The 3,499-nt window shown below is 45.3% G+C and overlaps 1 long non-coding RNA gene across 1 annotated transcript; it reads right to left on the bottom strand.

Moving 5' to 3' along the window:
* Nucleotides 1-902: 902 nt before the first annotated feature.
* On the bottom strand, nt 903-1,840 carry LOC111937156 (uncharacterized). Its single transcript, XR_002868461.2, has 2 exons — nt 1,711-1,840; nt 903-1,176 (listed from the first exon to the last, which is right to left on the bottom strand). It is a non-coding gene; the product is annotated as an uncharacterized LOC111937156 (long non-coding RNA).
* Between the last annotated feature and the right edge of the window lie 1,659 nt (nt 1,841-3,499).

The following is a 3,499-nucleotide window of genomic DNA, read 5'->3' as shown; positions in this document are numbered from 1 at the left end:
ATGTCTGGCTTGTAACATACCCCTGTAAATGGCCATTTCCCAGCTGGGAGGCCACTTGGAAGCACACTTGTCCCGGCACTGTAGGATGTCATGCTTAAAAAGACGTGGTGCAGCCAGGGCTGGGAGACCTGCTCCAGCACTCACAAGGAAAGCCTGTTCTCACAAGAATTCCAGTCAGACTGGATTCTCCTATGGTTCAGGGAATGTGCACACAATCAGACTCGGTGGATGTAAGGACAAGGCACAGGTGTCCTCCTGTGACCCTGCTGGGCTGGGCTGCTGAGCCCTGTTCTGCCCTAAGGGGATGGACAGCCCTTCCCCAGTGGTTTAATGAGAGTAATTAAAAACCTATTATGGGCCTTCTCAGGTGAGCTGCTATATCTGACTGCAGGAACGCTCTTTGTGTCCCTGCAGATGTCCCACAGACTTTGGCAGTGGCAGTGTCCAGCAATGGAGCTGATAACACACACTCAGCCTGTGCCTTGTGACAGTCTGGCTGCATCAGAATTTCCTTTAAAGCAACATTTTTTACTCCACTTACAATAAGCCAGCTTGTCCTCCTGCTTCAGTACCAGCTGTAAACTCCAACCAGCTTCCTGGGGGTGCTCAGCACGGCTCTGCAGGCACCATGCCAGCCCCAGGCAGTGTCACAACCCAACTCTGAGTGACAGTGTTCCACAGCTCAGAAGGTATTTGCCATTTGGCCACACTTTCTGTGCTTGTCCTGATCATTCCCTGATCATTCATGTTCCTGACCTGGCAGCCAGTGTGTGGTGCTCAGGCTTGAGGGAAAATTAGCAGCGAGTGCCTGGAAGTGCAGTTGAGTCATGTTGTACCTCACTATTCCTGCTTAATGTGCCTGGCCACTGGGAAAAGAGACTGATGGACCTCTTACCAGGAAATCCAACCATTCTGATTTTATTCTGCTCAGAATGAATTTACTTCACCTCTCTTCCACCTGGTCATAGCAAAGCAAAGATGTCTTTCTACTTCTCCACCTCCCATGGCCTTGCTGAGTGGCACTGTGTAACTCCAGTATGATTTTGTCTCTGTTTTTCCCCATCTGCAAAGATGGTGCTGGTGATGCTGGCAGTTGTCCATGCCACAGTGTGTGAACCACAACTGAGATATTGCCAGGATGATATTTATGCAAAGAAACAAGGAGAGAAGATGCATCTGGGGAGAAATGTGGAGAGAAACAACATAGAACAAGTTAGCAAAATTGTGATAAAGGCACTTACCTTTGTTCCTCACGACTGGAGGCTTCCATGTGCTTCCAGATGTTACTGCTACTGTCTTGGTTTCCAAGGTCTGTTATCTTTGTCAAACAAGAGCTTCCCCTGTGGATAGTCCCAACAAAGAACCCAAATTCCAAGAAGTGGATCAAATGTTTTCTGAAGCACTGCTAGCCCAGGACAGCTCAAAACCCACATGTGAGTATCACAGGAGAAACTGTACCACTTATCTTTATGTGATTAAAGTTCCTTAGAATAAGGAATGGCCAACTCATGACCATTCATTAGCCCAACATTCACTGAGCACATAAATTAATGTGAGGAAGATGTGCAGTAGGAGTTAATTTCTCGATTTAGCTCCGGCGTATAACTGCTTCTCACACTTAATGGGCTTAAAAGGCAGAGTCCAAAATACATATTGCAAAGAGCTCTTGCAGAACACAGGCAGCGCTGCCAGGCACATGCACAAACTCACTCAAACGTGCAGCAGCTCCCTTCTGCTTCGTCACGACCCCAGATTAATTTCTACATTAACCGTGCGCTCCCTCCTAAGTAGTCCAGTCTGTGAGAAGATGAGCTCCTGGCTGATGGGGGTAACTGTGTGCTTCCTGACCCTTCTCCATGCCTGGAATTGCCATCTGGATCTGTCCATCACTGTGCCCATATCCATGACGCCACGTGCGTGGCTCCGTTTCAGCACAAATTGGGGTTAAACATGATCCAAACAAAACAAGGAGTGTGCAGAGATCACAGGTTGTGACAGTGCAGAGAGGTTTGAGTTGGAAGACAGTTGGTGCTGGAACAATATTCAAAAGCTAAGGTCTCTTTCAACTTAATTTGTAAGTTTGCAACAGTGGGGATGAGTTAATTCACCCCTGACAACTTTATTCAACAATCGTCCTTGAAAATTAAATAATGAGGACCAATGATGTCTTGCATTTGTTTTTAAGGGGATGAAAGACATCATCCAGTAGAGAAATGGGTAGATTTATGTGATCAGAGACATAAGCAGAAATAACCAGACTCCCTGATGGGGTAGGAAACCCTCAGGGCTCAGCTGGGAGATTTGTTGTCTAACAGGGGAAACTGGCAATTCTGCAGGACTGTCTGAGCCCAAAGTTGCTGGAAAGAAACTGTTGAAAACAGGATAGTGATCATCAAAAATGTAATATTAGCACTTTGGCCAATGGAAAACCTCCTCTCATGGAGATTCTATATCCAGTGGCATTGGCAGACCAGTGTGGGAGCTGGTGCCCGTGACAGGAAAATCAGGTACAGTGCTCTGAGCTCTCCATGGGATCTGGAGATCTCTGGCATGAAATAATCTCTGAGCCTAACACAGGTCCTCTGCCCCCATGGACTCTCAGTCAAATGGATATTAGCACATCTTCTCACAAGAAAATTCCTCTCTCCTATATAACATGGTTCTGGGATAAGTTTTATCCTCAACACTCCAGTTTTGGATAACAAATATAGAGTGAAATTTTATTTCTGTCTGTGAGGCTCTGCTCTGCCAATGCATGCTGTGGGTGTCTCTGACATGCTCCAGAGGCTTGTGGTACTTGTTTCATGTCCATGACATCATGGCATTGTTCATGGAAGAGCCACATGTGCCAGGGAAAAAGCTCAGGAGAAAGAGGAGTTGTGAGATGGGGAAGGAAGGATGGAAATCTAACAGAGGTGTGATTCAGAAGTGCAAGTTGCAAAATGAACTTAATATTAAAAAAGGAAGGTTAATTAGTGACAGCTAGACTGGCCCTTTCACACTAAGTCGTGTTCTCAATGTCACACTCTTCTACAGAGCAGGTCAAGCAGGCTTGGTCTCCTGAACAATAGAGACACATGGATTAAAGCAGAGTGATTTCCATTAAAAAATTAAAAAAAAAAATAGTAAAAAAAAGAAAACAAAAAAAAGGACATGACTTTAAAGGGGATTGGATGGCTCAGGGGTCTGTTAATAGCTGTTCACCTTTCAAGGTCTCTGGTCTGATTGCAGACCAGGTCAAAAGGGGGAAAGAAAGCCATTGCCTTTAATGGCTGGGTATGGATGTGAAATGAATTGATGGTCTCAATCCAGTTCAGAGCAGACTTCATAAAAATACCTTAACCTGTCTTGCCTTTTTATATTTTATTATTATAGAAATGTAGAATTTTAAGGAAGGAAAACCAAAGACTATTAAAATGCCCACTTGGGGCATCTCTTAGTCGGTTCCTACCTCTGCTCTGCAATTTCTCTCTGGCAAATCACCTGGCCCCTCATAATC

Source organism: Cyanistes caeruleus, chromosome 20, assembly GCF_971803275.1.
Source record: "Cyanistes caeruleus chromosome 20, bCyaCae1.hap1.1, whole genome shotgun sequence".
Classification (NCBI taxonomy): Eukaryota; Metazoa; Chordata; class Aves; order Passeriformes; family Paridae; genus Cyanistes; species Cyanistes caeruleus.
This window is presented reverse-complemented; position numbering and strand designations above follow the sequence as displayed.